At 33.5% G+C, this 25,729-nt stretch overlaps 1 protein-coding gene across 2 annotated transcripts in view; it reads right to left on the minus strand.

Moving 5' to 3' along the window:
• The window catches only part of LOC150101810 (SLIT-ROBO Rho GTPase-activating protein 1-like), a 312,204-nt gene that overhangs the window by 230,650 nt on the left and 55,825 nt on the right, over positions 1-25,729 (minus strand). Inside the window, exon 1 of one of the 2 annotated variants that reach the window (XM_090400021.1) lies at positions 1,706-1,815. The exons of the other annotated variant lie outside the window; for it this stretch is intronic. The gene's annotated coding sequence lies outside the window, so the exon portion shown is untranslated. Of the gene's footprint in view, positions 1-1,705; positions 1,816-25,729 lie in introns of those variants that run through there. 2 annotated transcript variants of the gene reach the window in all.

The raw sequence follows: 25,729 nt of genomic DNA on the forward strand, positions 1-25,729 counted from the left end.
CTGGACGGGCCATTATCAACTGGTATTAGGTATTTTGCGAGACACACTTGAAAAACGCCCACTATATGTTCAGATCATGATTAGATTCACTATAAGAATTCAGTTATTAAATTACAAAACACTTTTTTTATTGTCTCGGATCATTTTCTATTTCTTAATGGGAAAGAATAGCAAAGAATATAAAAATAGCACGCTATTCGTTAAAAAAATTTCAAAATTGGTTTAATAACCTTTGATTTATGGATAGGAAGATTGGATTCACTGTAAGAATTGATAGTGAATTCTTATAGAATGACCCATTTAAAAAATTTCAGTACATAATTTCATAATGTTCTATTTCAGAAATAATCATTATTCCGAATACACTCACCAATCCAATTAATCGTACAAAATCTTGCTGCTATAATGTACGTGCACCTAAACATAAATGCCCGAGATTTCTAATGACATTTCAAGCTAATTGGCAGATTCTTCGCGAGCTAATGGACTCTTATCTGGAACTATTGCCAATCAAAATGAATTCATCATTTCTAAGTAAATTGACGAATCGGTATTCCCTACGAGAAATCAAAAGTTAAAAGACGTGTTTTTGCTGGTTTTAATATTACATGGACTAATATTAAAACGGAAAAAAAAATTAAAATCCTTAAAACCAATAAGAAACAAATAAATAATAATACAACCGTCCATTGAATGTAATAAAAAGATTAGGTAAGAAAGACAGCTAACTGCTTTTGTAATTTATACGCCAGTAAAGTTATTTAAGATCGCAGAATGTACTGTTTTTTAGGAAGGGTTTCAGATGACAGACGAATATATTTACCTAAAATACTATGCATTTCAACTCGAAATTAACACCAAAATTACTAGAAAATGTGTCAACCACTGTAAGGCAGCAAATTTTTTTTTTTTTTTATCAATTTAGTGGACGTTAATATTAAATCATGCCATTTTGAATAATTCTTATTTGTTTATTTTAAAGACAGTTAAACTATTTATTTCCATTAAGGGGATATTAAATCCAACATTATTTCAAAGCCGAATAAGAAACTCAAAGATAGAAATCAAAGAGTTTCAAGCCGAATATAGCAAACTATAAAAGTTTCGGCGAATCCTAGCGTAAGCTAAACACATGGTTCAATACTAGGGAAATTCGTAGCAAAGGTGGATAAAGTTCTGATCACTATCCTTAGTATTATCTAAGTCTACATACTCACTGATGAGACCTCAATAAAGGTCGAAACCGGTCTGGGTACCTTCCCCTATAATGTATAACATCATACATCTCCTAGGAGATGTGTTTTACATTATGGGAAATACTAAGGATAGTGATCAGAACTTTATCCTCCTTTGCTTTATCCACGAATTTCCCTAGTATTGAACCATGTGTTTAGCTTACGCTAGGAATCGCCGAAACTTTTATAGTTTGCTCTATTCGGCATGAAACTCTTTGATTTCTATCTTTGAGTTTCTTATTCGGCTTTGAAATAATGTGGGATTTAATATCCACTTAATGTAAATAATTTTACATCGGTTTCTTTATTTCAGTTATTTATTTTCCTATTACAAATACGCCATCTGAAACGATACATGCGACATCTAGTGTTCGTTTTCGGGAACTACTTTAATAATAATAAAAAAAATAAGTAAATTATTTTTCTTAAATAAATATACTACAGCTATTTTACAAATCAAATTCACATACCTGCCAACTGTCAACCTTGAAAGATTCCAATTAACGGTTTATGTTAATAAATCGTTAATAGCTTAAACCGGCGTAAACTTTGAGATTACAAGCATCCAGATGTAGTTTTTCTGTTTTTTAATATTGATAAAATGCAGCATTGCGCTTTTCAGAGAACATACAGTATTTTGTCTATCTACTTCATCGATTTAATTCTCCCCGTTTCTTAGAATGGGCGATCAACAGAAATGTGTTTTCTAGAATATAATGGCATTGTGGTATTAACCATCTAGATAAGCACATATCCATAAGCAAAAATATTCCATATCTGAAGTTTACATTGAGAGACAATTTCTAGTTTGTGTGTGTGTGTGCGTGTAGATAATACAATCGCAAATTTCTCATCAACAAATAAATAAAATATTTCTTTAAGGAATGTTTGCAAAATTTTCTGTTCAGTAGTTTCACATAAACGAAATGTAATTCGTAATATAACTGTTTTCATTTTACACACTGGAATGATATATATCTGGTTATAAATGTATAATACGTAGCCACACAAAAGCACTTAAACAATGAACATACTCCATTTACGTATATAGAAACGATACTAGTGACATCTAGTGTTCACTCCCAGGAACTACTTTACTAATTGAAAATAATAATAATAATTTGTTCTTAAATAAATATAGTACAGTTATTTTACAAGTCAAATTCATATACCTGCTAACGCTAGTTTCAAAGACCCCATGATTAACGGTTTATAATAAACTGTTAATTAACTTCATGAAATGAATAGTAAACACAGAGCGAGATGAGCTCTTATCCAAACAGAAATATGTTGACTAACAGTTATCCACGACCTTCCCCTTATTTCTAAAATTCCTGTTTCTAGTAAATATTCCTAGTTCCTTTGTTTACGAAAAAACTGAAATTTTTCTGTAACTTCTGGGCGAAACCAAATTCATTACTAAAAATGTAATCGAAATATCTATATTGCTGTATATTGCACGTAAGTAATAGTTCACAGTAATTTACACTTCTACATGAACACTTTTGCTCTTCATTACCAAAATTCATTTATGTCACCAATATAAATTGACCAATATAAACCAATATAAACAGAGCCTGTGTAGCTCAGTGGATGTGGCGTTTGCACACCACGGCGCTTGGCCGCACGAAGGAAGACTTGGTTTCGAGTCTTGTCGGCGACTAGAGGAAATTTTTCTAAGCCTTTTTTCAACCGGGCAAGTGGGTTTTTCGTCCCGTAAACTCAAGAAAATCGACCGTAGAACCCACATTATTTTCAGACATTAAATATATTGTGTTAGGGTTATGGAACACGAGATGGCGGCACATTTGAGCCGTCTCTCTTCACTATGTACCGCTTAATTAGTGATAGCCCTTGGGCCATCTATCTCTGATTGGTACCAGTGGAGATTGAACTGCCCACTCAGTCTCCAAAAGTTAGATAGGGCTAAATGGCCTCGCCTACTCCCGTATACGGGAATAAAATGGCGTTAGCTGATTTTTTTTTTTTTATATATAAATTGACATTAATATTACGATTGTTTTAGATGTAATTAACGTGTTGGTTGCATTTGGACAGGGGAGAAAATATTCAAATATGTGAAGAAAGAGATTTAAAATTTACTGCTTTTATCTAAAATCTTAAAAATAGATCATCTTGAAAAATTGCTCATGGTTCTTTGCCATTCTGAGGAAAGTTAATGTGAAAAAGAAATCAATATTTAAAACTATCGCAATTTGGGTGCAATTTCACACTTCTATAATCCATAACTGATTGGTGAAAAATCCAAGTAAAAAAATCAGACAGCCCAAACTGGAAGAACTGGGAGGTGAATTCACATTTAAGTTCTTTAAAAAATAAAATCTTAATTTAATTCAAAATAACGATAGGCGGAGCGACAATCAGCTGCATAAGTAGTAGATAGCTTCATGACGTAATGAACACAAAAGCAGACGAAAATCATTCTCGCCTATTACAAGCAAGGTGTTTTTTTTTTTTTTTTGTAAAAATTTAGGAAATAAATAAAACTAATTTTCTGTACTCTGCTGCAAAAATATCTCAGAAAATAAACAAGTTGCTATAGTTTCTTAGTTTACTGCATTTTTTTTCTTCGAACATCGTAATTTTCATGCTTAAAAATACTCGTAAAATTGTTTTCCTATTAGCAATCTTAAAAAGATTCATCTTTTCTTCAACAAACTCATTTACCGGTTCCGTTTTAACTTTGCGTGACCACGCTAAAAGAATTTCCATCCCCAGTTATTCCTAAACACAATCTACAGCATTCTTTTTATAATTCTAACACCATTAATTTCTTTTCATTTGATTCATGGGACTTTGCGAACCATTCTCATAACGAAAAAAAGGTAGGGTTTCTCTTTAAAGAGTACGCACTCTTGCTTCGTTGATCATGGTGAAATCATTTACTTCCCAATGGAAATTAATTATGGGAATCTCAGTAATGCAGTTCGTTCAGAAACATGAAAAATTAAGGTGTTGCCACAACTAAATTTCACGCGATTTACTTAGGTCTGTAATTATGTGTATGAGGATGGAGGGAATAGTTTATTTGAGATTTAATTCAGCGATTGGATGACAGACAGCTTATTAATTCTCTTGAAGAAAAAAATAAAGAATAAAAAATAAAAATCATTAGAAGTTGAATTGCGTGCATTAACACAGAATTATTTTCCAGATTACTAACGTTTTCTGAAAGTAAACGATATTAATTTTACACTATCCAGTAACACCAAAATATTACAATTATCCAATGAAAAAAAGGAAGCAAGCAGCTCCACGCATTTCTGAGTTTAAAAAAATAAAAAGCCAACATGCTTTGCATAAAGATTAGAATTTCCAGTTCCCTGTAAAAAAAACTCCACAGATCTCTTCATATAATATACTTTAGGTTCTGTTTACGTCATCAAGAGATTGCACAGTCCAAAGATAGTTGTCGGCAACTTAAAGGTTCCCATAAGCAAAGTGAAGGAATTCCATCAGACAATGAAACTCATCTACCATCTCTTCTACGGAGATGGCAGGGTTTCCCCTCTCGGAAAATGTTTTCATCCTGCAGAACAGGCAAACCAGTCTAAAAATGTTTCAAGAAATACCACAGATGACTGACCTCTCCTCTGAGGAGTGTGTATGACACACCTCTACCCTTCTTATGTCAATTCATTCCTAGGTACTTTATTTCCTTCAGTCTGGTCTTATGCCTGTTGCTTGAGAGATATATCAAGGATTGTTAATGGTTCCGACATACGGTGTAGGCAGAGATTTGGTTTCTGTAGACCCAGTTTTAGCTCTTGGCGTTGTAATTGTGCAATATATCTAAACTATCATGCAAGTTTATGGCCCTCTTTTAGGATCAGTTAGAAAAATAAGAAATACCTGAAGTAGTGGTCATGTTTATCAAACTGTTTGTCACCGTCGATGATAATACTGTTGTACTGGAAAGAACCAACAGCATCAAGACAAAAGTGCAATGTTGTTTGATCAGCGGTGTAAGCTGGAAGCTACTGGGATATGCAGTGGTATATCCACTGATTTGCTGTAATTTGTAATTTTTTCTAAAATTTGTAGAGGAGGCTCGTGAAAAAACGAATACACTAGGTGATAACGCATTTATAAAGCGTACCTAAAATGCAAGCATTTGCAGATTAATTTGTTTCAATTTTTTTCGCTGCCCAACCAGCAATTTTGTTTAAACAATAAACAATTCAGATTTTTAAAATGTGTTCAATGAATACAATTCTAGTCTGAAATATTTTTTCCTAAAGAAATGTTCAACGAACTTGATGAGACTTGACTCAGGGAAGTATTTGTCATATAATAATAATAATAATAATAATAATAATAATAATAATAATAATAATAATAATAATAATAATAATGTACCCTATCCTTATCACAACATGTCACACACTCCACATCTTCCCCTCCTCTCCCAAATGCTAAATTATGATCTCTTAATTTGAAGCCACTGAAAAAAGAGGGCGTCATGAACAGAGCCCCACCTCCTCTCAAAATTTACTTTGTGAAGTTCGAATAACAAAGTAACTACAACGCGCTCACTGCCAGACAATTCATGTTCTCATGAATCGTGCATTTAGGCTTACAACCGTTACCTGCGCGCCATCACGAGGCAACAAACGTCTGTATCTTCGAAAGTTTTCATTTAATGATATCGCATGTAGTAATTCTAAATTTAGTAGTTGCTTGCGTTTCTCTCTGTGTGTGCTTACAGTATAATACTCTCCACGTTCTAACAACATCACGACTCTTATTACATTTTAGAATTTTCTTTGAAATGATGTTTTTCGATTCGTCATGAAATGAACAGAAACAAACCCATACGTTCATTCAGCAGCTGATGGTATGAAGCGCCATCTACTCCATTCTATCGTATTCGATTACTTGGAATATTATATTCGCCTCATATACGCAGTAACTGAAATTGGACGGTAGCTGAATCATACGAAAGGTGGATAGACTTAACGTTTGTTTATTCAGTTCATTGGCTTATTCAGCGGTAGCTCGTGCGCGTTCTGTTGTTGAGATATCATCTATTGATTATCGGTTACAATAAAACCAGCCACACAGAGAAACATTTAAATATTTTATGCCGAAGAAAGCTTCTGATTGCATTTAAAGTAAAAACAGCATTTGTAGATTCTAACAAGAATATTATTGTTGTTTATTCAATCATCAACAAAATCTGTATAATGATCACTGACGTGTGTAGAATTAAAAATTTTAAATCTAGAGTCAAATACGCGAATGTTTTTATTATCAAGGAAAACAAAATACACGGTCATATATATATATATATATATATATATATATATATATATATATATATATATATATATATATATATATATATATATATATATATATATATATATTTATTTATTCCGAAATAAACTTTAGCACTCATAGCACTATAGTATTTCAATTTTTTACATTGACCAGATGTATATATAAAAAAAAGGGAAAAGATTTTAAGAAATATTAATATTTTTCTTTTATTTAACCTACTATTTTTTACGACAACAATATTTCTGTTTAATGGATGCTTTTACCTGACGGCTCCTACTTCATAGAACAATTCACAAAATAAAAGTTCTATATAGAAAAGATTTTGTTCGATAGTAAGAAATGGATGCGATTACTATTTTAAATAGTTAATCTTAGTGACCCATATTTTACGATTTTAAATATCTTCTAAAATTCTGAAAACATACATGTACACTTTTGAGTACCGAAAATACAAAACATAAAAAATAAATAAAATAAAAAAATTCTTTATTTACTTTAAACAGCATTGTAAACAGCGCTAAAGTTATTTTCCATTTACTGGAATTATTTTGTATCATGGAACATCATACTACACAAGTTGAATGTTGGCTTACAAAATTATTATTATTATTATTATTATTATTATTATTATTATTATTATTATTATTATTATTATTATTATATGGGCACCTCCATGGAGCCCGTGGGCTCATTGCGGGAGATCTATTTTATCAACATTAACCATCAATACTTGTACAATACCTGTCATATTGCTTTGAACTCATTCACCGACAAAGCGCACACAACAGAATCCATTCCACCCATTCACTATTCTCCTAGCAAAAAATCTAGTCGTCATGATAACCGGTCTTACTTAATTTCCATGGATGACTTATCTCTAGTTTTCATATTGTTCATGTACTGAAATATTTCCCCCGCATTAATCCTATAAACTCCCTAAGCAACTTATGTCTCAATAATACCCCCCCACCATTGAAGGGTATTCTTCAATAACCAGGTAATCCCATGCGTTGTTTTAGTCACTTTTGCAATATGTCCTCTGGACTTCAAACTCACCATCGACCAACACCTCGAAATCCCTGGCTTCATCAATATGGTACACAGCTGGTAATTATCAACAGCTTTGTTTTTCTGTGTATTTATGATAAGGGAGAAATCCCATAGTTTAAAATTTTGAAAAGAAATATAGTGGAACGATCTCTTAACAAAACGTCATAGCGATGCAAAAAGTATGTCATCTTCAGTAAAAAGAGTACGAAAATATTTACATTTCTTTACAAGAAAAAATGTTAAGAAACAGTTGTTTCATAATTTTAAAGAACACAATAAAAAAAAAAGTATTAATTGTGATGAAAATGTCCTGAAAATGGCTTGCAAAAAAACTAATTATGATAGATCGAAATATGGGAGAAAAATAAATTATTTCATATTTTGCTTTAAGGTGGATTTTGAAATATAAAATATCCATCCTAACTACGCTTTACAGGACATCAGAACAATGCGGTTTTATGCCGTATAAAATATAACTGTTTTTATTAGTTACATACCATAAGAAGCAACACGTTTTGTCGACGAATTTTGTACAAATTAACAGGCAGATTTAGATAATATTGCATATGAAGATTATTTTAACACGCAGTGTGGTGTGCACTAACTGTGCAATTTGTACAATTGTGTTTGTAAGGTTATTGTACAAATTGCACAGTTAATAAATGCTCTCTCTCTCTCTCTCTCTCTCTCTCTCGCGCGCGCGCGCACGCACGCACGCACACACACACACACACACACACACACACACACACACAGTTAAGTTGAAATAAAATGAAAGGCGAATAAATGTACTGAAATTATAATGTTTAAGATTAACCCTCTGAGCGAAAAATCCCAGGAAAGGTAGATTTTCTTTTAATCAATTGACTCATGACTTAATCACCTTGACTGAGAATCCCCAAGATGCAATAATTTGCCACCACTGCTTTGTAATTAAATATTAATGACAACAGCGTGTGTGATGGACCACCGACAATGTGCCCATCCCTCCGCTGTTAATATGACAAAATCGTCATCGGTTTTCACATGAAGAAGACACAATTTTGTGTAAACAGCGACTCAGTGATATTTCACACATTCCTAGGATACTTTTTTTATTTAATTGATAAAAGTTGAACAGATGTATTGGATTGATGAACAGACAAACTGTTCATCAATACGTTTTAAATCGTATATCTGGATTTAAAAAAAAAGAGAGAAGTAAAGAAAATGAATACTTCTTTTTTGGACAAAACTGGAAGAGGGAGGTTTAATTCCAAAGTACAGAAATTAGAAAGGAGAGAAGAAGAAGAAGAAGAAATAATTTGATAGTTTTGAAGCTTGAATCATGTATGGATTTTGATCAGCTTTCGATTGTTTTTATAGATTTGGAGGAAAGTGGAGGAATGATAAATGCTGTGTCCGTGGAATAACACCTGTCAAAGTGTGTGAAAAAAAAAAGACATTAGGTAAAAGCAATTCGTGTGAGTAATAGAGGGCGCATTGAGAACTGTCCTTTTCTGGACAAAATCGAGGATTTTTAGGAAAACTTTTTTTGTGTGTGTGTGTGTGTGTGTGTGTGTGTGTGCGCGCGCGCGTGTGTCACCTCTAGGATTTGTGTAAAGTCAGAGGTATAGAAGAGAAAAATCGATGTCTAGAACAGGAAAGATGCCAAAATATTTGGAAGTGGAGATGGCTATGGATGCAGCATTTTTCTAAGGAAAAAGTCTAGAGGTGAATGCTAATCCAAGAAGATTTGATTTGGTTGTTGTTATGGATGAAACGACTGTCATCTCCTGAGACTTGCCACCTCACTTTTCAGTGACACTGACTTTTCGACCGAGGGGTAATTGTAGCATAGTTCTTGCGACTATTCTACAAGAACTATGAAATCCTCAAGTACAGAGGGGCTAGAAGAAGAAGATATTTCTGATCATGTACGAAAATGTTCTTTTTCTTTCTCTCTCTACTCAAAAAGAAACGGTTTTCTCTGCGTAACGAATTCACCTTTAATGTGTATGACTACATTAAAGTTGGCAGTGGCATCGGTTGCTTTCATCCCGGTGGATAAAAGGAGAATGGCACTGAAGGTTCTTGTAGCACTGAATGAATGGGGAGGAAGAATGAGATGTACTCCCGTCAGCAAAACCGTGAACAGGATTTCAGATCAGTGAGCGAAGGTCATTTAAGTATATAAAGAAGAGAGGCGACGAGGCACACAGTCCGATATTTTCCATTATTTGGGACAGTTCAACTTTTTTAGAATCAGGAAGACTCTTATTTCTGTGCTACGATGACCATGAAAGTAAGGTTCAATATCTACCCTTTTTTACTCTGTTTCTTATCATTTTGCCTTCATACAATGAAGAAAACAAAGCCAAACCTCAAGATTGCGTAGTATCGATCCGGAGGATCAATATCACAATCCTTCAATTTACTGCATCTGTTACCTCCACTTTCTCGTTTGAGTTTATACCATTAAGACACGCAATACTGTATGTGGAAGCCGAATTTATATATTTCAGACACTTAGTTGATGTTTTAATAAAGTATCTGACCAGGTTTAGGTTTGTATTCCATGTTATAGAGTGCATCCACATTGTTATATACAATACCTTACATGACGTCTACAACCAAAAGCGAAGGAGAATGAATTTTCCTGGGAGTAGCGCTTTCAAAATTGTCAGATCAAATTTTCATGTCTTCCTACTAGTTCAACGTTCCTATATTTATTGAAAATAGCAACTATATTCGGAGAACTCTATGAATCGCTGTAAAGAAAACGAAAATAAAAGATGCAAGTTGCAGAATGTCTAGACATGTCAACGAATCGTAGCACTTCAAATAGTTTCTGTTATTTTATTGCATGCTATAAACCGGGGGGAAAATATGCGTTCTTTAAAAGTTTATCTGAAATCTTTTATTTGGAACAGACTTTCTTTGTGTTTCTTTTCTCCTACAGATTTCAGGCAGTTTGGCAATGGACAGTATGATCTAGAGCTGAATTCGTGCCAGCATGATTTCAGTAATATAACAACGCATAAAGATACAATAATAAATGTTTTTTAATTATTTAACGAACAATAAACATTCATATCTGCAGTGAAACTCAAACCCAAGACCTACTGAGGTCCACTGACGGGAGGAAGGGGAAGAGAAAAAGAGTTTCATTAAAGTCATTATCAGGTTTCCAGAAGACACTTGTCCTGTGATATGGCGTGATGAAAGTGTCCATCTCATGGAGAGTAAATAATTGGGTGGGTATGCTTAGTCGGCAACGATGTGCAGGTTACGTCATTTATTCCTTGGGCAGCTGAGTATCAAGAAACCTAACAAGGACCAAAAAAAAAAAAAACACGACGCACCGTGAGTTCAGATGTATTGCTTGATGTGACCAATTGTGGCGCGTCTGTTGGTCATGATGATCAAATCATTATTTCTTCTACCTTTTTGCATTAATAGCTGTTTTTGGCCATATACCTAATATTGACTTGGTCTTTCTGTTTACCACTGCCTTCTTGGTAGTGTTCCATTGTAGCAGAAACAGTGGTTTCCTAGATAATCTTATCAACCCGTCATTCTTTCCCCCCCCCCCCCCCCACCACCACTATCACTCTTTCGATGTTATTCAGGTCACAACCTTTCCCATGATCACACCCAATTGAACGCAGACATTACTTTCGGGATATCATATGTTGGTTCGAATATTTTTGGACACTAAGAGTGAAATGCATTAAATAATCATAGCAAGTGTCTATGAAGAAAATTGCAAGAGATAATGCTTAATGTCTTCATCGTAGATCGATCATATATATATTTTTTTCATATATATATATATATATATATATATATATATATATATATATATATATATATATATATATATATATATATATATATAAAACAGTTATCTAGATGGCGCAGTTATCGTAACGTATTTGTTTAAGTGTTATGTGTTGAAGAACATCAAAGAAGAAAAAAAAAAAAAATCCTTGCTTTGAAGAAAAATCAATCCGCTATTTTAGTTACTGTAGCCAAGGTCATAAACATGTCTGATAGTTTGAATGATACCTTCGCGTTACCGGAATATCAAGTTTTGCCTTGCGTTTTCGATTGTTCAGGGCAAAGATGTGTCATTTTGGATGCTCGATTGTCGTTCAAAAACTTGCGAAACCTGCCGGAATAAATAAATCGAAGATAAAAAAAACTTGCGTTAACCTCGGGGTATGAAAAAAAAAACTATTCACGATAATCCAACATTTCGAAACTGTGTCAATACATAAGCATTTAGATTAATACTTCTTGCAGTTTGGAAAAAGTTTTTCAAGTGATAATGCATGGAAGCAAAAAAAAAAAAAAAAAAAAAAAAAAAAGAAAATGTCAAATATAGCGGAGTTCTCGAATTTAATATCGCCGATATTTAGTGTTCATTTTTTGAGATTATAACCATTCAGACAAAATGCATCTTCCTCGATTCCGTTTTAATGCTTTTAACAGAGTTTAGTAAAGATGGGGGAAGGAAGAATCAAACTATGAGTTCGATTTTGTCCAGCATGATAACATCGCCAAGCTAAAAGAGAGTTGAAGATATGCATAAAAACGATTTTGGGTCACTTAAAAACAATCGTAGAGATTTTCTGCTAACCTAACCTTTGACTTAACCTACTTGATGTTCACGTGCTACAGATTATCACCAACCTTTCATAGGCGGGTTTAGCACGAAAAAAAAAAAAAAAGTTAATTTGAATTTTAATCTTATTTTTAATTTTTAGAGTTTTTTTTAAATTAAATTTAATAATTGTAAGATAAGTGAGTAGACTGCAATTGTGTAGTTCAGATTTATTTTCCTATGAAGGTTTAGTCGTAACGTGTTAAGGTTATTTAAATAATCGCTTAATGTGGATGATACTCGTCTAATCATTTATTTAAAAAACACTTTTGAGCTGAAGTGAAGCTAGTCATGAGTTCCAGTTAATTCTGGAACTCATGACTAGCTTCTTCGCTATTTCTCATAACTGACCGACACAGTATCCTTGACTATTTTACCGACACTAAATATACTAAAATACAATTAATATTATTAGCTAATTTAAATAAAATCAGGTTTAATTTAATTAAAATGAACTGTACGTAAATGATTTACAATATTAGAAGATAAATAAAACAGGTGTATCTGTTGAACGACCACATCAAGTACCATGGCACCCACAATACAAATTTTTTATACAGAAAATAAGTTTTTCCATAAATCCTACCGAGACTAGAAGAGAAAATTCTTTAAATAAAAGATATAATGTAGTCTGGCCAACTTTAGGAGATGCTTTGTCAAGTTTCGTAGGTATTGTTGGCTTCGGACATTTTTCCATGGCTGTGGAAAAATGTCGATCTTTTAGAGATCCATTCTTATTGACTTGGTTATCAGTAAATAAAAAATAAAGTTATAATAATAAAAAACATTCACGTTTTTAATTGACGAGAGCCACTTAAGACCTCGTTGCAACAATTTGCAAACTCAACTTTGAATTGTATCAGTGGCATGTGGGGATGCTGCATATACCAAAAAAAAAAAAACTTTTTTTTTCCTAATTAGTAATGAATTTATTAATAAATAAATTTAGATATTAAAAATATTTCATCCTCACCACGAACAAACACCAATAATAAAAGTTTCGTATCAATAGCAATGACAAGGGCAAACGAATATCGGCGTTAGATCGCAGTGCATTTGTTTCGTGTAACGATAATTGAAAAAATATAATTCTTTTCATATTTTCAACAGTGACACTCGTCATAATTCAGCCTTGTATCTATAATAAATAAATAATTACGTGTTATTTTAACAAAATAAGATAAGATTGACAAAAAATAGTTCACCACGAACAGCACCAATAATAAACGTTTCATATCTCACAGAAATAACGTGCGTAAGCATGATACATTAGATACGCTGCCCAAGCGGCAGTGTATCTAATGACGTAACGTGCAATCACAAGCGCAAACGAATATCGGCGTTAGATCGCAGTGCATTTGTTTCGTAATCTAAAGCGTTAATCGAACAATTCCAATTATTAACTGTTCAATCAATGACGAAATATAAGCTGTAACCTTTAACATGTTGTATTGCATTTATATAATGTTGTAAGCATTGTGATTATTTATAAACACAAACAAAATTCAATTCTTTCATTTTTTCCTTCGGGGTACTCCGGTGTCGCAGTGCTTATGTACCGGCCGCCACTGCTCACCATCATCATTATCCTATGTTGAATCCTAGAACTTGGAGGACCAAATAACCGAATTTATACTTTCCCCCCAAAGAAGTTATATTCTCCTATTTATAGACTGATAAAAAAATAAAATAAAATAAATAAATCAATAACAACCGCGGTATTCACTGTGAAGGTCGACCCTGAGTTCATAATATGTTTCTGTAGGCAGATGTCCCAATTTGAACTTTCATTTAATGGGGCATTCCAGTTGTGCGTGTCTCTTAAAGAGGCTTACGACTCTCTCAACGGAAAAAAAAAAAATTTTTTTTTTTTTCAAGTTCATTCATTCCTTATACTTGTTCAACAACCCATCCCCCTTTTCTACAGCTTAGTCGCTTGGTAATGGCCACTCGCTACCCAACCTTCCCTCCGACAGATGAGGGGAGATGAGTCACGTGTGTCCACACGTGCTAACGACCTCCCCCCTACGACGTTTCTCTAATAACTAACCGTGTAATTAGCTGTGGGCCGTTATGCCTGATTATGTGGCTCGGGTCTGCCGTATCCTCCTCTAGTGCTGTCGCTCCTGCGTTTGTCTCGTGAACTCAACAAAGAGGCACATTTTCGGGATACCTTGACGACACAGCAGCATTTGCGGACAAGGGGCAATTACGAGGGCAAATTTGGTTTAGAGTCAATTAACACAACACCTCGTGGGGATGACTCAGTGGCGTGTGGGTAACCTGAGGCAGAGTGTCAGCTGTGCAACCAGTGACTTTTAATTTGGACAAAATGAAAACATCGCCAGTCCTTCCGCCAAGATTTTTAAAATACTCAAGGAAACAGTTGCTGATAAAGTCAATAATAAGTACAGGGAAACTAAATCAAAAGCAAACCACAGCTGCTTTGAAAGGAAAATAACGGAACTCAATATCCTATAGAAACGAAAGCACAAAAGTGCAATTGCCTATTTCAAACAATAATAAAATAAATGATAAAAGATTGCTGAATTAGTAGTAATAATGAAAGCATAATTCAACTAAAAAAAAAAGGTATATATCCTACATTAATTTTCCAGTCAGTTATTGCTGTGTTAACTGGTTGGGACACAAAACTAAAAAAAGATTTCAGTACTTTCCCCCACGATCACGATAGTAGCCTATCATCGGGAACGTCTATGACAAATTACTGAAATCTTTGGTATTTCGTCCAATTAAAACAATAGTTTTGTTTGCATACATAATCAGTATTTAATTTGTCAGAAAGTTATCAACCGAAAGACGCCCTTAACTAAGTACAGCTACTGTTCATAGACAGTTATTAATGACATTAACAAAGAATAATTATCCACAGGAGGTAATATCCTCTTTACAGTCGTCAGTGGAACTGGATCGTCCATTTTTTATATTTTTATAACTTTAAAAGAGCGGAGAATATACCACTCGTACTAAAAATATGAACCAATTGCATTTATAAAAGGTTAACAATATAAAGCAACAGAAACAAATTCAGTTTTTGCTTCACGCGATCTGGCTTTTTGCGTATATACAAATTTCTTTTATTTATGTGCGCAATGAAAAAAAAATGTATCAGTTTTTTTTTTTTTTTTCGAGAATTTTACGGTTTTTACTTCCAGTATTGCTGGCCTGGTGGGCTGAGTGGCTAACGTATTCGCTCTCCTGCCAAGAGGCTGCGGGTTCGAATCCCACCAGGGCATGGATGTTTGCGATTGTCCTACTAACTGTTTACCGTAAGTACTGCAGTAACCTCTCTCTGTCCTGGCAGAATATATAACCTTTGATGTTTTTGCACCATAAAAATGAAAAATAACTAACTTTCATTATTGGTTCGAGATATTGAAAGTAAGCATTTGCGAGCTGATTTGGGTACAACAGAATAATCTCTTCAACATCAGCAACAGATTCCATCCATTCGCTTGTGAACGCTCCTCAAACCTGATTCTACACCTTCATTGTTTATGGTAAATCAGGGTCTTCAAAAAAAATCAAATATGGTGGGGCGACTAAAACATAACTACATCATTGCCTTTCCAGTTTAATTATTTCAGTTCTATGCAGTTCATTAAAGACATAATCCTAAACAGACCACTCGACGACGTCTAAACTACAAAGATTGGATAAACGGCTACATTGTAATATTATTTTTCTCTATAAATCAGTTGACACCCTATATAGGGTTACTTGTATCGAATTGCATTGTATATATATATATATATATATATATATATATATATATATATATGCACACACACAATACAATTTCGATACAAGGAACTGAAAGAAGAGGCAACTATTTTTTTTTTTTTTCAATGATGTCTCCCAGGTGCAAAACGTAGTCGTCAATCATTAGGCGTAAACACAGATGGATACCTTGACTGGGTGTCTACTTTGAAGGCCTATACTTTGTACTTGGGAAAACATCGCCATTCGTTGCCTCGTTAAATCCATAGTCAGCCGCTCCATTTTTCGTCTATGAGTTTGCACATGGCAGGACAATCTGCGTTCATCAGGAACATCGATGAGTCCTGAGTGCGCACCATTGACTTGACGACCGCTGTTGTGTCTAGTCGGAACACGTAACTGTTGCACTCCGCCAGCAGCCAACAATATTGGCACTTTCCTGGATACTACCACCACCCTTCGACCTTTACCCTATAATGATGCCTTTTTTTTACGAACTCTATCGGAGATGTCCCTTGCCCATGTCAATCGGCAATTTCGAATGAAGAGTAAGTCAATACCGTTCATTCGAAACCTCTAGTATCATGTAAACTGACTTTCACCGGGAAACGAATGTCCTCTTGGCGATTGTGAAATAACGGGGGTCATAGTATTTTGACCAAACTGTTTATTTAACACTGGTAAAGGTATCGTATGAATATTTTTATTACTTAAAATATTTATCGGATAAGTGGAGAACTCATTAGTAATGTTAAAGGGGACAAAACATCTCTTTTTTTTTTTTTTTGTGAATCTCGCTCACGAAAGGCTGTTAGTCTGTATAGTATATCAGCATTGTTTCTGTTGGTGAACTGTTGGCTCCTGTTCAAGAAACCCACATGGAACTTTATGAAGCTACTTCAGTCCGCCAAGTAAGCAGAGTGGTTATCTTACATTAAGCGATGAAATTCATCTCCCATCTAAAAGTAATTCACAAAACATCCATGTGCGCGGTGAGAGATCAATCAACCAACAGTCTGTGGGATTCGAACCTGCAGAACAGTTCTATAGAGATCGGGTACGTTAATCATTTGACCAACCAGGTGGGCAATTTGAATAAAATGCGCTGTGCGCTGCCTGGGAAAAACCAGGGTAATTCCTGATTTGCAAAGGATTTAGTTTTCTTCATTGAAAAAATAAATAAAAGGAAATTTAATTACCCGTGATTACTTCATTCTTCATTATGTTTTGGTAGGCCCTTATGAGTCCGTAACCATTCAAGTATTCTTGGATTTCCTAACCATCATAGGGATAGTTAGTCCCATGCTAACAGTATATTTTGTATGTAAATTGCGTGTATTCTCCTGACAGGTTTGCCTGTCAGGAGAATACGTGGGATGAAAAAACCCGAACTTCTGGAAGAAGGAAACTCTGCCAACTCGGTATGACACCAGCTAACTCACTTTGAACAAGATTCAAACCCACATCTTTCCTACCTATCGGGCGAAATCGACTGAGCTATGGAAGCTCAGCCGTGATTACCTAATTAACTGAAATAAAACTATAAAAGGAGATTTAGAAGATCGAGGACTCTTACTGTTTGTTATTTTCTTGAACTGCTTGTTCATGCGTATATTGAAAGAGCGACTCAACTGTTCGTAAGAGAGAATAAAAAGTTCGGAAGATAACACTATCAATACCTGAGTATTCATAAAATTCCTTATTCAGCAAAGACATCACTCTTGCTGTTAGATTAACTGGTACCATAAAAAAGGAATGCGACGTATTAAAAAAAAAAAAAAACTGAAGTGCAAACCATATTGTGAATACGATGAATTTGGACAAGAATAAAGAGAAACTGTTGACGAAGATGCAGGCAACGTAACTACAGTCATTAGATGAATCCGGAGTACGTTCTGGAAGCACTTTTCGGAAAGCATATAGCAAAAAATGTCTTCGCCATTCTAAATCCGCCGAAATCCGTCATTCGTAGTTGATGAATTACACTTTGATAATTCGTTGTTTTGAAATGTCACTTATGTGAAACAATTTAAATCTATATGATTAATGATCGTTCTGTTTGTCGCGTGATTCCGACTACTAGTGACTCAATCCCTCCCCCTCCCCTCAAACAGACAACATTGCGAAGATGCTGTGTCATAAGATGCAATCAATACCTTTTGAATGCTTAAAATAAGTTCTCATCAAAATGAAGTGAGTTAATTACGATTCTAAGTATTCGGTTAAGAATGCTTTAAAATGACCATTCAAACATTAATATAGTAAAATTAAAATTCTATGTAGTAAATGAAAAGCGACAGGATTTAGTTCTTAGCTTAACCAAATTTGCATACAAAATTCCCAACGACATCTTCTGATTCGGGACAGCACGTATTTATTTAATTGGCGGGAATTTCAGATCTGTAAGCCTCCTTGTCAAATCTCAAGTATTTAATCCAATTGGCTTGATCAGATTTTCTCGCTGCACTTTATGTCTAATATATTGCTGCAAAAAAAAAGAGGAATTTTTACGAAAATTATCAATTTTTTGAAACAGCAAAGAAAAGCAGATGGCGCTACAATGCATGTATTCTTGTTTTCTAATGAAAAAAAAATTACGCAATCGAAGATGGTTATCATGAAACAGAAAGAAAACAGTTTTTTCTTCTTCCACTCAGGCCGTTGTTACTACGCAACGAAAAAAAAAAAAAAAAAAAAAAAAAAAAAAAAAACACCAGCAAAATCGTATCCCAACCATAAAACCATAAAAACACCGTGTTTTATTTTTTTATGTTCGTGAATTTAGGAGCGGCAAAATATAAATATAGTTTCAATATAGTTGAAATATAAGCGACCAAATATAGTTTCAATCTTATTGCTTCCACTGTAAAATGTATTGATAACATAATAAAATAAACCGGAAGAGTTACTGAATAACATATTCTTTTCTCCTTTTTAATTTCATATAAATATAGACAATGATCTATACACCACTGGTGCAAGTCAAAAACTAATCCAAGTAAAGAAACAGAAAATACTAAGATGGATAAATTCCACAATATACAGCGTGCTTCCACTCATAAGCTGACTGCTATCAACAAAATATCTTTGCTATAATGTCTTTCTTTCCAACCTTCAACTGATTAAACATCTTTAATTCTGAATCGAGATTTAATAATCAAATTAATCAACGCTAGAGTCTTTTATGCCCACAATGCCAATAAATCACTTCAAATGATCTCTTTATTATGATTAAATGCATGCTGTGATACTTTAGGCTTAGTAACGGTCAAGCGTGATCTCAAAGCACAAAGAAATATGGAAAAAGTACTACTCACAAACTTCCGCAATAAATTCTTCACTTTTTCGATTCAAAATTCTAGCAAAAGTAGATGGCGTTGGTGTAAATGATGCGGTTCGCTGTAGTTGGTGGATTTAGTAGTGAAGACGGAGAGTTGTAGAGTAGGTGCCCTCCCTCGATGAGTCTTTGGACTCCCTGGAGGTGTAACGTAGTAGTAGTAGTAATAATAATAATAATAATAATAAAACTGTGCAAATCCAAGCGCAAATATATATATATATATATCAAAATCCACTATATATTGAAAAGCACTCTAACTCATGTAGGCACTTTCTAAAAATTCTAATAAAGCTTGTAGTGAAGTTAAGCCTTTAGAAAGATTTTTAAACTAAATAATGAACATTTTAATAGTGACAGTTTATAATAATATGGATATAATCAAAAACTGAGTCAAGATGCATGTTACAGCAGAAAGAATACGATGCCTCGTTGTTTATATAATGCAGCTACCATGACTTATGATTATTTTATTTGTTTTGATTATTTATTTATTGTGCTTCTTCTGGTTCAAAAAAAGCAGGGTTGTAGTGCAGCATCAGACCTAAGTACATTCACCAACATCTGTGCCACAGCCGGTTTCGAACCTACAGCCTGTTAACAGGAAAGCTGACTGTATATCTCCACTTTTTTTTCCCCTAATTCAAAAGAACTGAAATTTCATAGGGTCCTGTACGTTCTAATTTCCATTTATCCTAATCATTCTTATGTGAACCGTCAAAGAGAAATATCAGTCATTGTTAGGTTAAATATGTACATATTTATGCTTTATGCAAATACAACTGTTTCTTTTTTTTTTTATTTTTTAAAAAATTTTTATGCGTATGTTATTTTTGCCTCATAATTCGGCTGCAGGTTCTCCGAGGAAGGGGGGGGGGAAGTAAACATTAAAGCTATCTGTACGGTCAACTAAATCAGTTAGATAACAGTAATTAATTACCCTTCCTCATCACCCCCCCCCCAAACAGATAAGACAGATGATCCATTAGCCAAATCACAGGGCTCTTCTGAACTGCCATCATTCTGTTATTCATGCTTTCCTAATATTTCTTTCTTACTTGTTGATCGTGATACCCGTCCTATATTTCTGGAACTCTACACCGCACGTTTATTTATTTTTTATTTTTTCCCTCCCACCAAAATTTAAGGCGCCAGTGACACTTGATTGTTTGTCTTTATCGTTGTGTTTCACTGGTAAGTCATGCAAGTTCCAAAAGATTCATCCTACATTCCGGGATCTTAGAGGAGAACGCTGGAGAACTTGGTAAGATTACTCGGTTCACAGGTGCTTGCAAACTTTTTTTTTTTTAAATAATAACTAGTATGTTTAACATATTTTGTCTTCCGAGGATATTTTCCCACAAAATGTTGTAAACCAGTAATATAGAAGGTGAACTAAGGTTCAGGTAATCCAGAAACCCTACTCTGGAACCCAGCATTGAACTTTTACAGGCCTCCATTAAGTAGGATGGTGCTCACACAACAGGTGATGAAACTCATCTATGACTTAAAGGCATTCACAAGTAGCTATTCTGGCAGTGCGATTCGAGCTTACAGTCTATTGGGGTCGGAGACTGGAACCATATCTAAGGTTTAAGAAGTGTACGAGATAGCAATAAAACTGATGCGAAGGCTTTGGTTGTGTTTCAAGATGTTAGATATTTTGCAATTCAACATCTGTTTTTTTTTTTTTTTTTTCTTAATGGTTGAGTCATTTTGTAATTAGAAAAGGTAATGTTTTTATCTGATTCTTAATCAGAATTATTTAAAATAACATATTATTTTTCGGTTCACAAAATTCTAAGAATCATCATTAACCAGTTCAAGTATTGGGAACAGTGAAACTGTCTAAAATAGCACGTGGCTTATTATTTTAAATTATTATATATTAGTGTAACCAGTAAGATATATTTACAAAATTTTATTCCAAAATGAAAAAAAAAAAAAAGATGAAAAGCAATTTCGTCATTTATATGATAGGTCACTAGTATTAATGATTAATTCATATAACTGAACCTTTTGTTGTCCTCAAAATAAACAGTGTGTTAACAACAAAAGAGTATAAAAAATAAACTCCGTTTTTAGAATAAATTTAGAATGTGTTTCTTTCTAATTTTATCCGCAGTCTGATCTAGGCACTTAAAGCTGTTCAATTATTAAAACTAATGGTCTTCTACGATTTTTCAAAGAAGCTGGAATCCAAATATCGGTGATTCGTTTTTCGCAATCATGCACCACACTGCCATCTACTGACGAGTAACGGCAATTTTTACAAGAAATCAGATTGCTCAACCAAACTGTAATCATATAGTGCAATTTTTATAATTATATAATCTGCAATTATAATTATAGATTATGAATATGAACTGTGACACTGCTCAAGTGTTATTATTTATTTATTTATTTATTCTGGTTTCTTTCAAACACCATGGAACTAAGGACTATAAATTATGGGAGAGGAATGTAATTTTTGCATGATGATGAACGACAACAAGGAGGGCATCTATAATATGTTAAATAACAAAAAAAATTTGCTCGTTTTTAAAATTCAAAACTTATAATTTTTAATACAATCAGTACAGTTTTAACTTTCATAGTAACAATAATTATCTAAGAATGAGTCTTCAATTTTTCCTCTTAAAAAATAAATCCACACAACAAAACAAACACCGCTTTTCATTAATTACAACTTACTTTGTTCTCTTAAACTAGAGTTTAAGAGAACAAAATTCTAAAACAAAAGCTAAAAGCTTAAATTTAGATAAACAAAAGCTTAAATTTAGATAAACCAAAGTTTATCTAAATTTAAAGAGATAAATACTAAAGTAAATTCTCTAACGCCTCCCCCCCCAAAAAAAAAGAGTAGATAAAACTCTTTTAGCCCTAAATATCTTTATATGAATAATGTTATAATTATTTATTATAACAATTTTATTATAATAATAAATTATCTTTACTAATAGTGGTTTTGTTATTAAGAATAATAACAATTTTTACTATTAAATAAACCAATAAATTAAATTTCATTTAATTTTATAAAACCATGCTATTAATAGAAATAACAATATTGGCGCTTTCTGAAACATGTGACTCATGAGGTAACTGTTTGAAATGCATTGTCAAGGGAGATAATTACATGTGACAGTTTGACAAGCCAGAGAGGAGAGAATGGGAGTTTCTAAAATTCCAGAAAATAGAATTTCGTAATTTATAAACGATACCTAATGAATATTAAAATGATAAGTCATTCACACTAATAAGTGAGCATGCATGTGTTTAATATTTTATTACCAGTGTTTCCAACACACATATATTACGTTTTATTGCTTATTATTATTATATTATACAAACACCTCCTGCAGTCAACACTCATTATCTCTCTCTCTCTCTCTCTCTCTCTCCCCCCCTCACACATATACACATAAAAATCGCATATTTTCTTTTTCTTTCTCTTGATGAATTCGGTTATGAAAAATTCTTAAATTTTAAATCCAGGATTCAGTTTTGATCCACATTAGATATGAACAACGTTGTCACTGCTGATTATATTTCTACCATCGTTACAAACAGACCGAATGTTTATGATAGCACATATCCTGTGCTATGCTATGTTGATTAGTAGCTTCTGGATACGTGTTTTTGATTTTAATTTTGGAGATTTGTGTAGTAACTTTCGTGTTAATGAATAAGTTTATTTGTCATTGATGATTTTCACGATCATTCTTGATTAATATACAAAGATAGTCAAAAAATAAAAAGATACTTTGAAAGCTTCAATTAAAAATAATGCTATATTTGTAATAAACTTTTAACTTGTGCTGTATTAACTGTGAAATATGTCTACCTTATCAGTTTAACACCGCCAATGCATCATGTCATGAAGCACCTTTTCCAACCAAGAGACAAATACCAGTCTTCCTTTCATCAACTTTCATATAGGATTTCTTCAACTACATTTTTTTTTTTTCCCCATTAAGACTGTTGATACTATTCAGTGAATCTTTATACATTCTGTTCTCTTTTCAAGTTAAATTAAATTCTGTATCTCGATTATTTATACAAAATGTTTCTTGCAACTAGAAAACAAACATCAGAAAGGTTGTAACAAATATTTTGTATAATTCGACTTAAATTTTTCTCTGTTTCTGTTTCATAAAAGAATTTCTAACAATTTCTAAAAACAAAAAAAATAGCAGCATATTTTAAAGAAATTGCTTTTTAAGTGATTTGGCTTAGCAAGAACACTGCTACTCTAGTTCAACCTTCAGAGAGGAATCCGAACTGTATTTCCCATTATCGTATCCTGTTTCCTGTATTTTGTTCAGCATAAATTTTAGTAGCATATTGACTGTAGTTCAGTATGCCAAGTGTTCTCGCGTATATATTCACTACATGAACTACGCTAATCTCGTGCTTTTTTATTTTTGTTTTCTTTTAGGAGTTTTCTATTATTTCATAAAATTTCTAACTTCTGCTTAATCGCATCATCTGTACGAGCATCAAAATTAAAAATAAATTCATAAATTAAAATTCAGATGGTACTGTTTTAGTTATAACTTGCAGATCTCCGTCAATACCAATGATGCCAACTGAGTGTACTTTTCTGGGACTAGATGAAGACGATTATAATATGAAGATTAGTGTCGCCATTTAGTATTTCTAATCCTAAAAGCATTATGTACTAATATAATTGTATGTAGTCTACGGTCGATTTTATGACATCTGGCATTTAAATCCCGAGTTTCATCTGGAAGGAAAACCCACTTTACCAAAAGCAAATTAACCTAGGAATCGGTAGGGAGGAAAAAAAAAAAGAAAGAAAGAAAGAAAGATTCTCGTCGGTGGTTAGAATCGAATCTATAAATTTTTGGTGCGTTCACTTAGCGTGATAAAAGTTTAAACAAGCCATGAAAGCACTCTCTGTAAGAGCATACACTTGCGTGTTAGTTTTTACACGTTTTGTATTTCGTTTCATAATTATGATTGCATCTTTGAACTTTATATCCTCCAACAAGTCTGTGACACCATTCATTAATAGAATTTTGAGTCCATTCATGGGTAACTTTACCAGAGGATTTATATTATATCTCTTTACAATCACTGAGTTTAACCATCTTGCTTTACTTAATCTCAGTATGACGATATTTAATTTTAATTTTTTTTTTTTTTCACACTTCTGCCAGCTGAATTCTTCGATGGATTCTTCATATTCTCTTCTATTTAAGGAATGACTGAGATTACGGACTATTTCTTGTGCACGTCTACTGCATTCGTAGTATTTGTAGGTCATATCGATTTCATTAATCTTTTGTTCTAATTTAGTACTGTTGACAACCACCAAGAATTCCTTAAAAGAGCTTTAAGGCAGCTCTTGAAACTAGGGACCCACCAAGTCTCCACTATATTATTATTATTATTATTATTATTATTATCGATAAGTCCTTGACTCCGGGAGAGTCGAAGTCAAGGACTCATCGAGAGAGAGAGAGAGAGATTTATCTCACTATATCTTACTCTTATAGGCAGTCCCATAGTTTCTTTACTCCCCCCCCCCCCCCACACATACACTCATCCTGATTCGGAATCAGCATACCACTCATATAATCTTTTATCTACTGATATGAATATATAATTTTCTTGGTAGTGAGGAGCAACTCGGATTACTGTGAAAAGTCTACTCATTCCAAGAACATTTAATAAACTATAATTAACAGAAGGAACCTAGAGAAATGATGCCATTCCACCTTCCACCACACACATCATTAACTGCAATAATCAGATAAGCGTGATTAATTCGAAAAAGTAGATGCAGTTAACGATACCCGAAAACATTGATAACCAAACTTTTATTGAGAGCGATGACCGAAGGAAGAGTTCCATATGATAAAATAAGCATAATTACCAGGATGTAGAAATGATTAATTGGTCAATGCATAAAATGTACAAAGAAAACAAACGAACAAACAGAAGTCTACGAAGTTAAAAAAAAAAAAAAAAAGAGAGAAGCAGGCAAGCTAGTGACATGGAGGCAAGTTACTTTTTGAAACAACTGCTTAGAAAATAACTAGGTTTCAATGTGTCCAAAGAATTTTTTTTTTTTTTTTTTAGCGAGTTAAAATATTTTAAAAACTGTTGCGCTTTTAATATAAATAATCGCTTTTTTTTGTTTAGTTTAAAATGTTTTGATTTATGCGTAACGTGATGCTGTTCTTGCCACGTCCATCATCTCTTCCTTCACAAAATGGCACTTTTTTCTAGCTTTCCCCATATTGTCCCTCTAAAGTGTGACATCATTTGAGGACAAATCCCCTAAGGTCAGCCGTTACCGCTGCCCAGAGGGGAGATATCGCATGACTGAAAGTGACGCGCGGTACGCCGATTCTGTACGAATAGTGCTGATAACGAAGCGAAAAT

This window comes from Typopeltis vanoorti, chromosome 11 (genome assembly GCF_054136105.1).
Source record: "Typopeltis vanoorti isolate ZY-2024b chromosome 11, IOZ_Tvanoo_1.0, whole genome shotgun sequence".
Lineage (NCBI taxonomy): Eukaryota > Metazoa > Arthropoda > Arachnida > Uropygi > Thelyphonidae > Typopeltis > Typopeltis vanoorti.